This window comes from Dipteris shenzhenensis, chromosome 12 (genome assembly GCF_047967505.1).
Source record: "Dipteris shenzhenensis isolate YYH24624 ecotype China chromosome 12, Dip_SZ_1.0, whole genome shotgun sequence".
Lineage (NCBI taxonomy): Eukaryota > Viridiplantae > Streptophyta > Polypodiopsida > Gleicheniales > Dipteridaceae > Dipteris > Dipteris shenzhenensis.
In genome coordinates, this window is record NC_141607.1 from 1,743,853 (window position 1) to 1,756,364 (window position 12,512).

General features: G+C 36.9%; 1 non-coding gene across 1 annotated transcript; it reads right to left on the reverse strand.

Moving 5' to 3' along the window:
* Positions 1-9,263: 9,263 nt before the first annotated feature.
* TRNAH-GUG (transfer RNA histidin (anticodon GUG)) lies at positions 9,264-9,335 on the reverse strand. Its single transcript has one exon. It is a non-coding gene; the product is annotated as a tRNA-His (tRNA).
* Positions 9,336-12,512: the final 3,177 nt, after the last annotated feature.

Here is a 12,512-nt window from a genome sequence, read left to right on the forward strand (position 1 = left end):
GTTTACCTTAGAATCTGTAGGAAATTCTTTGTTCCTAAGTAAAGCGATAACAAGCTAGAGAGCACAGGCATTACCTATCTTCCCAAATTAAGCTATATTGTTCTAACATATGGTCTATTTAGATGGTGGCAAGCAAGTGAACCCTAACATCGGAGCTTGGACTACCTAAATGATTCAACACTTTTGTAATAATTTTTTGCTTATTTTTACAAACTCAATATAAAGAAAAATTCTTATTAATCATTCATAGTTTCTCATCCTTTAGCCAATGGTGGTAGAGTTATTATACCTCTAGCTCAGGACCCTACTAGTTTTTTGATTGCAACATTGTCAAAATTTCCTTCAATTTAGTATTCTCAAATATTTCAATCCATTTCTCATATGCAACATTTTTTACTTATCAAAATGATCAAATTAATTGTATGGTTCATTTATTGATAGGATTATTAAATCTAAACATACACACACACACACTTGGCAAGCCTTGCAATCTTTGGGGTTTGTCAAAACTTTGATGACCTTAACAAACAATATTTACATTCGAAGATTTATATAGACCTTGAATATTGGGAAGTTTTAATTGGAACTTGAGACTTCACTTTGTAAAAATTTTGTCACCTTATGTCTATTATAGTATTGCTCTATTAGAGCTGATTGATTTCCATGGAGTCTATTGAACCCGCTTGGAAAACTTTTGGAAATTTGAATCGGAGAGCATAACAATATGGGATGGACATATACTCATGATAATTAGATGAGAGGATAGAGGATAGAGGATATACTTTTGGTGGCTTTGTCACTATGGTTATATGAGCTTAACCCATTGGTGATTATGGAATTATCCCATGAAATCATATGAATATTATATGAACATGAATATTTGGGTGTAATGGAGTGCACCATGTGAGAAAGAAACATGACCATTGTGCCCATCCCTTGTATTATGATACATTGAGAGAAGAATATGCCATGATATTGATTTTTCCCCCATTTTTGTTTCATTATTAGGGGCATAAGATCCTTCAGGAAGAGGATCCTATGTTCTAGCAAGTTGTTTCCTTTTTTGATAAAATAGAATCTTAGAATCTGGTAAGTGTTCTACATTTTTTTGAAAACCATGTGATTGATTTCTTACACTCGTCAAATAATAAAATGTAGGTTGTATTAGATTCAGTCTATTTGTTTTGCTCTTTGAAGACTATTTGAATAGTAATGGATTAATTATGAGGATTTCTATTCGATATTAACTTTGTAGTGGTTGTGGCCCATCTTTGTGAAATGCATAGGGTATAAGCCAAAGGTGATGGTAGTAGATTCAAACAAGAGGTATTAATGTATCTTTCATGTGGAAGTGTTATGAATAGAGCTATATGAGTCACTGTGACATACATTTCTATTATGATAGTTAAGCTTAATCTAGTTTGATAACCAAGCACATGTAATTTGGTTGAGATCAAAATTTGGGTTGTATTAGATTTCTTACATGTGCTAATTATTCTTGTTTGATAGCCCAACACATGCAATTTGGCTGACAACAGAATTGAGATTGTAGGTTTGATTTTGTGTATATAATGTAGGTGCCACTAGGAGGTGATCAGGTGTAATTGATTGTGTTCTCGTTCCCATTATTTTTTATTACGAGCAGCAAAGTGTTTTTGAGACATTTGAAAGCCTTAGTTGGAAGAAAGTGATGTGTATCAGGGATGGGAATTTACAAAGGAGTCTAAAAATCTTAGTTGGAATGAAGTGCTATGTATTAGGGATGGGTATTTATGGAGATTTTTGAAGCTACCATCTACATGAAAAGGATGTAAAATTTGGTAGTGTGGAATTTTGTTTGTGAGGATATAGCTCATCTTTTTCATATCAATAGGTTTTAGTGCTTGGTAGAAAATAGATTTGAAGGGCATTGGGTGTATGTACTTATGTTTTTGGTAAATGTAAATTGTTGATTGATCTTAGAAAAGAAAAAATCTCCTACATGAGTGTGATGAATGTATCGATGATGAGCTAGCTAAGAAATGAAATTGGAAGTTGCTTTGGCTGGTGTGTAATGGCTGGTGTGTAATTGCTTGCTACAAAGGACATATGGAATTTTCTCACTGATATTCATGGGGCTTTCAAAGTGCAATAGAAGCATTCGAGACTTTATTTGAAGCTATTACAAAGAAGGAAGAGGATTTATTCCTTTGTATGTTATCATCCTTTAGGAACATGTTTGTTGATCTGAGGATTTTGTAGCTCTTGTTGTGTACCTCATAGTTCATCCTTATGTGTGTTATCATATTATTGTTTTTTCAAACAAATATGCACTTGAATGTAGCTTTTTTATCTACAGTTGTATTTGTGAGGGTTCAATCTTCTGGGGGTTTATTTAGTAAAATGAAGCTTTTTTAATTATGATTAGATCTCTTTTTTTTTCTTATTATGAATATATGGCCTATAGTACCATTGTAATAAGTTTATGCTACCAATTTGGGAAAAAAGAGTAAAAGAGAATTTTTTTGAAGAGGGTGTTGTGGAGTCTTCTCTGACGCTAGTCTTTCTATATTTTTTTATGGTTCATTTATTTCTATGTTCTTTTCATTTTCAATGTTTGATGTGGGTTTTCCAAAATAGCTTCTTGTATAGAATTAGTGATCAGATAAGCTACTAGAGTCTACATGATGTGTAGGTCATAGGAAAATTAGAAGTAATTGACCTATTTTGTGAGTGTGGTAATGCTCATTCTAGTAGCGGGAGTAGAAGGTAAAAGTGATCGATGTTTCTACACTTATGTTTATGGAAATATGAGCTAGGCTCATAGAGGGATAAAACTTCTTTTTTGTAGTATGTTTGTGAGAGCTTAGATCCATGTATTTTTTTTCAATGTGAATATTCAAGCCTCAAAGTAGGATTATTTGTTGGGTGGTGTCTATTGTGGACACTATTTTCTCTAGAATTTTAATGAAGTGAGAGATCGTTCTTTTAGGTCATGGATAGATCCAAATGATGTGCAAATTTCAACATTTTTAGATATGAAGTTGATTGTTGTTGAGAGGTCAGTACTTCTGTTTGCTATGGTTGAGCTATTGCTCAAGGTAGATAGATCCTTTATATGCTTTTGTTCTTATCATATATGGAATTAGCAGTCATCATAAAGTGTATGTCTTGTTAGGGTGTGTGCTTTGCAAACACTCAAGGTAACAATGTTGAACAATCCAGTTGTCCATTGAGCTTCTTTATGTGCTGGTATATGTCTTTGAAGATACTACCATGTTGCTGATGATTGTAGCATTGTAAATTGTCTAAAGAAAAGAGTCAATGATCTCTGCATGTGATTCGATAGAGGGTTCTAGACATGAGTCAATGTGATCAAGTGTTTTATCAGTCTCTTGCTAGATACACATGATAATGCAAAGAAAACGTTGTTTAAATAGGAATTTGTTCTTTTGGAAGTAGAATATAAATTGTTGAATGGCCTAACTAGTAGAAATAGGTAGTTCCAAATAGTGCTCCTCAATTGTTAATACTCGTCCAAATTTGATCTAATGTTGATTGGAAATTTTTTTATCATTTCTTTTGTTAAACAAAAGAAGATTGTTGATCATTTGGAAACATGAGATTATTAAAGCATCATTGATGAAATGCTATATGCATGAGTCAAGTTTTGGAGGTCGATGTTGAAGTCCGTGAGGATGACTAGTGGTTTTTTATTGTCTACTTTTATCAGGGCTTCTTGGAGAATTCCAATTAAGTGATTGATGCTCTTTTTAGTGTGTTGTAGATGCCAATTCTTTGGATCTCCTTAAAATTTTGATTCTCAAAGGTGGCACTTATTAATTCAATATTGGGATTTGATACTATTGTATTGTTGATGAGTTATTGTATTGGTTTGTATAGAAGCAAAATCCCAAGGCTGCCAAAGCAAGACATGTTTGCAAAGGTGGGCAAAGTAGAGAATCTTGATTCTCAAGTGTCTATTTCTTGTAGGCATATGATATTGGCAAACATGAGATTATTTCTTGCTAGAATGTCATCTTTGTGTGCATTGAATGAGATATTATTCAAAGACTCAATGATTATGTGAGAGTTCTTGCACACTGGCATGTCTCTTTGCAAGCATTCCCATCTTCCCTCTGGCTAGCCATGATATTTCTCTAAGAACATTACTATCAACTTTTATATGTTGATGCTCCAATTTATTAAGTACAAATAAGTGCTCTAGAAATGCAATCCAAGAGAGAGAGATGCATTTGAGCCCACGGGTGTTAATGCTCTATGGACTAAATGGACATTTTCCATGGCCAGCCCTTGAGATTTATGTATAGCTCTATTATTTCCCATTGTATTGGGCATTTCCTATGCGTAATAATGTTGAGAGAATTTTTTCCTACTTGGAATTCTTTTATCATTTGATATAGTCATGTCCATGTTGGGAAGATTGTATCATTATATATATGTGTCACGTATGTTTGTGTTGGGGAAGAGAATCTAGACGACTTATTGGTGCTCAATCATTATTATGGTTTGGAAAATTCCATTGATTCCATTGATGAGCCCATCACCAATGTCTATGTTTCCTACACATACCTCAATTATCATTCTATTTTTTAAGGCTATTTTTTTGTGTAAGCCTATTGTGCCTTGACAAGTTTGTTGCATGTTTTGTGTTTTGTGTCGATTGCTTGCCTAATAGAGGTGCTCTAGGAAGCTTCTTGAATATATATTGATTATGGCTTTCTCTTTTATCATTCATGAAGAAGAGGTGTGCCACCTCAATGTCTGGGTTGGGTTTGTTTTGAAAGATGTTGTTCATGTAGTTAGTGTCAATTTGCTAGCCAATTCAAATCCTATTCAACACCTCTATGAATGTACTATCTTTTTGGTTCATTGTCCTTATTAGCTCAAAGCATCAAAGCATAGCTTCTCAATGATATGATTCCTCAATGGGGTTCATTGGGTGAGATATGCTATTAAAGATCCAAGCATCTCTAATAGGGATTACTTGACAAAGATCACGACAGAAGATAACATCCAAGCCACTAAATGGTTTTATGTAATTATGTTTGATTGATTGACTCTAGTGCCAATGATGTTCAACAGTATCTAACCAATTAGCACCGAATAGTTGCCGAATAGTTTTAAGTTTTTACATAGCACACTAAAATTATCTAGCCTCTCACCTATTAGATTTGTTGGGCTATGAAAAACCAAGGGTAGGTGCAAAGCTGAGTGAATTGTTATGCCACCTATGTTGAAAGCACTGTCCCTGTGTAGGCCATGAGCAATGCCATTGGACTATCGATATCTCTACCAATTTCTTGCAAGTACTGCCAACACCATCCGGCTAGCTATCTATATCGTTTGCACATGAAATTGGTGAGCTTTTTCCTTGTGTGTAGCGAGGTCAACCATATATTGGTCAACCATTTGGTTTGCTAATTTGCATATCTATAGATTGGGTTGGAGCTGAAAAGCAATTCGAGAGCCTTAAACTAGATTAGTTCTAGGATAGGGTAACCGGCTACTTTTGGGGGCCTTTTGTAAACTTACATGATGCGATGGATAGAATCTTAGTAAAGAATAGTGTTCATAGCAAATCAAAGAAGAACATTATCTCATTCTATACTCAAGTAGTACGATTGTCAGCACTATATCCACCTGTGCACTCCCACAGTGGAGCTTAAATGGTGATCTAGATACATACCAGGTGAAGAACTCAAAGTATATGGAATATCTCTAACTAAATGATAGGAGCTGGGAGGGTGTCATTTTTATAGCCTGTCAAGGTGACCAACTCTACTAGTCCAACATGGAATCTTTTGGGAAATTTTCCTTTAGGAATATTTGTTTTCTCCAATGGCTAAGGACCATTGATTAGGGCCCCTGATAAATGTCCCAAGTTCCCACTCAAAGAGATTTGGCTTGATTTGATACCAGCTTACTTGCCCTACCTAACTCGCAAGCTAGGCCCACATACATCGCCTTTATTCCATCAATAGTCATAAGATAGACCTCATTTGACATGCAAGTTAGGATCATCCAACTTACACATGGTTTCTCCTCATAATGGGGGCCTTACAACTTTGAGCACCATGGGCCATTGGTCCTCATGAGTGTGGGGAATTGAGCAGATCTAACACCTTCAACCCCATATAAGAGCCCCATTTAATCCTACCCATAGGCACACAAACTATGGGAATTGTGCAAGTGCTAGATGGATACCATGTGAAGCTTTGGTATGATCTTACTACCTTGACAAACGTAAATGACTTGCTTGTGAATATTTGACATATGTAAGGACTTTGAACATGATTACAAGGACCCTCCAATGAATCTCCTTGGGTTGATGCATATCATGACTTAATTCTTGATGCGACTTTGTTGCCTAGCCATAGCCAAGATGTGGCTTTTGCATCCTAAACCATGCAAAAAAATTTGCCTCGTCTCTAACATTGATGAAAAAACCCTTTCCACATAAAATGCTCCCCTAAAAGGTCAACTTTTATATACATCATTTTTAAATAAAACAGACCATCATCTGGGCTTGTTGACCACTGTCGTTCTAATAATTTTGACTATAAACACGACTATGTTCCACGTCATGGCGAGAAAGTTACGGTCGGGAAGAGTCCTTTGGCCAGGCAACCAAGAGGTGGCTTTCACCTAGCAAAAGCCACCTCTTGGCTATGGCCATACAACTCTTCTAGTGGCTTTTGCTAAAGCAAAAGCCACCTCCTGGCTGTGACTAGACAACTCTTCTAGTGGTCACAACTTTACTGCCATGAATCAAAACAAAGTCATGTTTATGGTCAAAATTAGTGGAACAATAGTAGTATACAAGCCTAGATGCTCCATTTTACTTAAAACTAATGTATGCAAAAGTTGAATTTTTAGGGGAGCACTTTATGTAGAAACAATTGTTTTCATCAATCTTAGAGCCGAGGCATACATTTTTTGCCTGGTAAGGAGGAGGAGGATCATCAATGGACAAGTGAAACAAGTATTCATATGTATCCCAAATCTCATGAGAGAAGTACAAGTAATCAGCCTATATTGGTTGTGCAACATAGGTAGATATATTGGGATCATCACGTAATTGATTTTCTAAGAGTATTATGTAGGTCAATGAGGCATCTAGATTATCGTTGAATGGAAGTTTCTTCCAATGTGAACTCAAGGTTGATCTCTAGGAACTTGGGGGAGGAGATCAAACCCCCATAAATGGGACTCCAACCATTCTAAACACCCATAGATTTGTGTATGCTAATGTGGAGTACTTGATGAGATGCTTAATTACACCAAGATGGAATCTCTAGTGTGGGTATAGACATGTTGGCATGTGATTGTTCATGTTGTCTATATCAAGCTTTAATCCAATAAGATGAGGCTATAAAGATAGGGGTTGGGCACCAAGGATGTGATTTTGGCAGTTGTTGCAAAATCAAGTTGCATAATATGGCCGTATTACCAAGTGTGTAGGCATATAGCTCACAAAAAATATAGCCTCTAAATCTAAATTTTAAAAGCTCAGTAAAAGCTCCAACTTTACAAAAACCTTGCCTTGTTGGAAAGTTGCCTCTGAATCTAAATTTTAATAGCTTGCCAAAATTTGTAAGTGTTCAAAAAGCTTGCCTTGCTTGAAAAAGCTCACCAAAAAATTGCATTCCTTAAGGTAGAAGCATGTAGGATCTTCCTATTGGTTGAAGCTTATACTCTGTATGATTTGTGGATTCTTTAACTTCCCTTTTTTACCTTTGGCTATTTTGTATTGGAAGCATACTTAGCCATGAAAATGTCACTTAATGTGAGCTGATGGTTTGAGCATTTCCATATGAAATCATCAAAGAACACCTCACTTTCATGATCATCGAAGGCTTGTAGAGTTTCTTTGCATTTTAGTAGTAGCATTTAGTCTCCTTCATAGTTAGTGTTGATGAACACAAATTGTTGCAAGTAGCCTCCAAGCCACCTAGCTAAAGAGATAGAGTAGTGTGAAGTGAGGACTCAAATCGTGTGCACCTATCTGGTTTCAAAGTACGAACTTAGGTTTTGGACTTGAGCATATGACTCAAGGAAGACTATTTAGGTATTGGTAGCTTGACTTTTCAAGGAGCTCAAACTATTTCAAATCTTGGTTTTAGACTCTTTGTAGGCTTAGTGTCTCCAAGCCACCTAGCTGGTCTAAAGAGATAGAGTAGTGTGAAGTGAGGACTCACATCTTGTGCACCTATCTGAGTTTCAAAGTACAAGCTTAGATCTTGGAATTGAGCATATAACTCATGGAATATTGTCTAGGTATTGCTAGCTTGAATTTTTCAAGGAGCTCAAACTGTTTCTTAATAGCAAACTTTTTTATAAAAAAGTTTTTGTACTTGACAAACATCACACAGTTAAGAAAACCAGATTAGCAAACAAGACTTTTTTTTTTGTCTACTCAATGTAGATAGATTGTCAATTGTAATTGATTTAAGTTCAATTGGTGTAGTCTTGCAATAGATTTAAGATTGTGAAGTCGAGGTCCCCATAGAAAGTCTTAGATAATTTAGCTAGGAATATCGAAAAAGTAGGGACCCTACTGTGGGAAAACTTTGTATCTTACTAGTGACGTGGGAAAAAGCTAAGGGCCTTGCTATGGGAAAATTTAACTTAGCTAACGTGGGTCAATGGGAAAGGCCCTACTATCAGGAAAGGTCCTACTATGGCTAATCTATGATGACACAGCCATGACAAGGTAATAGGAAACAAGGAAATGAGAATCTTACTTGAAGCTTAGTTACATATGAAAAACATAACGCCCAGACATAGAGCTTACTAAGATAACATAGGTTGGTAGGAAAGGCAAACAAAAGTAAGAAACCATACGATTACTTAACCTTACTAGCTACATGGGAAAAAGGTAATGGCTACACTATAAAGCTTACTAGGATAATGTGGGTTGGTCCTTGGGACAACGTCGCGAAAACCGAAAACGTTGAACTCGAAGTCGCAAAAACCGAAAACGTTGAACTTTGCAAAACTGCCTACAATGGGTAAGACTTAAAACCAATGTCCTACATTAATGGCCGCCACTATGAATTAAAGCTTACCGTTGTCCTTGGGAAAAAGGTCCCGAAAACGTTTAAGGCGTTGTCCAAAAGGACAGAACACGCACTGTGGCTGCTGGGATTCGAGCCCAGGTCTCCACATGTCCTACATTAATGGCCGCCACTATGAATTAAAGCTTACCGAAAAGGTCCCGAAAACGTTTAAGGTGTTGTCCAAAAGGACAGAACACGCATTGTGGCTGCTGGGATTCGAGCCCAGGTCTCCACGGCCACAACGTGGAATTCTTACCACTAAACTACAGCCACAGGATTGGTGTAAGCGTAGCAGTTTCTACTATAAAATTATGTATAATTTGCTTCAATATCCTCGCTAAGCGAAATCAGGTCATACGTGCAACACAAAGCGCTGCAAGCCGCTTGTTCCAGAGAAGCGAGCTATATACGAGTTCGGGTGATTCCCGCCAGAAAGAAAAACAGGTTCAATGCTAGATAGGAGTTTGCCGTGCCTTCTTAGACTGTTGTATGAACGCTGCAGCGACGGTGTTTCATGTTGGTCTATACTTCAAACTTTCGATGCAAATTTTGAGAAGCTCTCCCTACGTAATTTTCCCTTCTCGGAGCTTTGGTGGATTCGCTCTCAAGCTTTGAATAATTAAAGTGGATTGTACGTCTACATAGCATGACAAAATGTGTTCTAGTTTTCTAAAGCTCAAGTATTTACACATTCTAGGTTGACCACATTCTAGTTAGGGTCAGAAGCTCATCAAAATCGAATGGTGTGGGTCCAATCTCTTTTTCTCAATCCAAATGCCTTTTTCCTTTATTGGGTGGAATTTTCAATTTTCTAATCACAAGATCACAGACACAAAGTAGCCTCAACGCTAAACTTTTATAAGCTTGCTTGGATATTATTCACCCCCTCATATGTGTAGGCATAGGTGTGTGCCCATTCAGCATGCCTTTTGTTTGCCTGCCCTAAGCTTGACAACTTGGTCTTCATGTTCAAAGTTAGACGCTTTGCCCAATTCACTTGTCCTCTTACAGCCGCCGTCTTCAACATCAAATTAAGCCTAGACAAGTCAGTATCCAAAATTATTGGCTTTTGGATCCTTGGCCTTAGCCTTGGAAACAAGCTCCCTCTAGGAAGAGGTTGTCACATTCAGAGTTCATTGGCTTCTAAGACTCATCTTCTGTATGGGTGGTTTGAATGTGGAGGCCACTTCTACCTCATTGACGGTGATCGTAAGTGTCGATGGCTTTGAATTGCCTAGTCAAATAATAACCTCCATGGGAGCTCTTAGAACTCTCCGTAAGATACAGCCAGGTGAGTGCTATCAATGGCCATCTTCATTTTGACGGTGGTTGGATGTCAATTCTCTTTGATTGGTCGACCTTGTCTTTCTTCATTGTTGTACTTCGTTCTTATAAGACCTTTCCGTTTGGAGGGGCTATTCATCATTCATTCCTCTTGGGATGGGGGTTGTTGAAAGATTTCTGTGGTTGTAAATTTGGGCATGGTGAAGGAAAGAGAGCTTGCGTGTAGATAGTTCTTGAAACAAAAAAAGAAGGCCCAAATTTCAGAAAGCTTAAGCAGTGACTTGTGAGGAGTTTAGAGCTCCTTTGTGAATGTCTATCCATTAGCTACAAGGTCACTACCTCCTTTACCCACGTCTCATCATCCATCATAGCCATTTAATGCTACATGCTTTTGGGAATTTGTGGCGTGATTTGGTGTTTCCTCCATTCATGATTACACTTGATTGTGGTTTTAATCCTGATTTAATTTGTAACAGTCCCTTGGAAACTATTCCCATTCAATGGCTCATCTTGACTACCATGACTAATTGTGCTTGCCTTGATCTCATTTGCTTTGGTAATGTTCCCTTGGAATAAGGTCCCATTATCAAGGCACTTTTTGATTCGGTACAACCTGACCCAATTGTTTTGTTGATCAAATAAGCAATGCTTGGTGGTCTATAAAGAAGATGAATCGATTGCCTACGAGATATCTCCCATGGAGAGTCGACCGAGGAGTGAGCAGCCCTAAAAAGAGTGACCGAAACATCCTCTAGAGAGCACGACTCCACGAGAGCTCCAAGTCTTCTGGCATGACCCTTGGATTGTTCATGGCTAGCCTCTCTTTCTACTAAGGCTAGGTGAGCTTGAAATAAATGTGGATTTAATTAAATTTTAGCTCTATCAACATGCTATGTTGTTCTACTTATGTACTTATTAGATACATGAATATATGCAAGCATTTTAGGTATGGGATTTGGGAGAACAAAAAGTATTAAACTAATTATTTCATTATAATTCAGTAGATTGATGTTCATGGAAAAGCTAAGTAGTACTCGTGTGTGTCTTTCTTTTAAATCCCTTAAATTGTTTCTTTTCAATAGTTTGTTGTCCTAGTTAGGTATCTATAATGAACTTCTGTCAATATAGGTGTTTGAAGGTTTATATATTTTCACTTTTAAATATCAAACTAAGGCATAAGATAAAATTGTCTATAGCAACATTATCTAGCATGATCATGAATAAGGTAAAGCGTTCTTCTCGTATTCACCTCTCCTACCAAATTCAATTAATTAATTAGTTTTGGTGCATGGAGGCTTAATTAAGCTATGTTTGTCTATGGCTTGATTTTTTAATACTTTAATTAACCTATGTTTATCTATGGCTTGATTTATTTATACTTTAATTAACCTAGGTTTTTCTATGGCTAAATTTATTCATGCAATAATTAACCTATGTCTCTCCATAGCTAATTATATTTTATCCATAGACTATGTCCAAGGGGGCTTCCCCAAATGTTCAAGAACCCAAAACCAAGATTTGAACTTAAAACCAAGTGTGAGCCTTACCACTAGGCTATTAAATAAAATTATTTCCCTCTTTCCTTATAATAGTATGATAAATCCTCCACCATCTCCCTCCCCCTTTGGGATGTCTTGTCCTCTTTAATGCCTTTCATAAGTGGTCCACCCCTTCCCCAATCTCACACTTCCCTCCCTCTTTAATGCCCCTCCCCCCCCCTCTTTTATTTAATTCAAGCTCTCTCCCTCCTCCACATGAGACTAATTATTGCCCCTGCTCCCCCCTTTATGGTTAAATATTTTTCCATTATATACTACTCCCCTCTCCCCCCCTCCCCCAACTAATTAATTAATATTATTTTCTCAATGTTAGGGGCACCTATTAGAGTAGTGCAAAGGATAGAAATCCAACTCTTGCTAAACTTTGCTTCTTTGGTCATATCCAATACATCTTGGAGATAGATTTTGGCTCATTCTCAACTATCTTATTGCATTGCAAGTGGTATAAGCCCAATATGTATAGAATTAATGCTATAGTGAAGGAGGAAAAATATAGTTTTAGAATTGTGGATAAAAGAAAGTTCTTGGGTCATAATATATGTCACAAGGACCATAATATCCAAGACAAAACCTCTCACTCTTTAATTCAAGACTCTAAGTTAGTGAG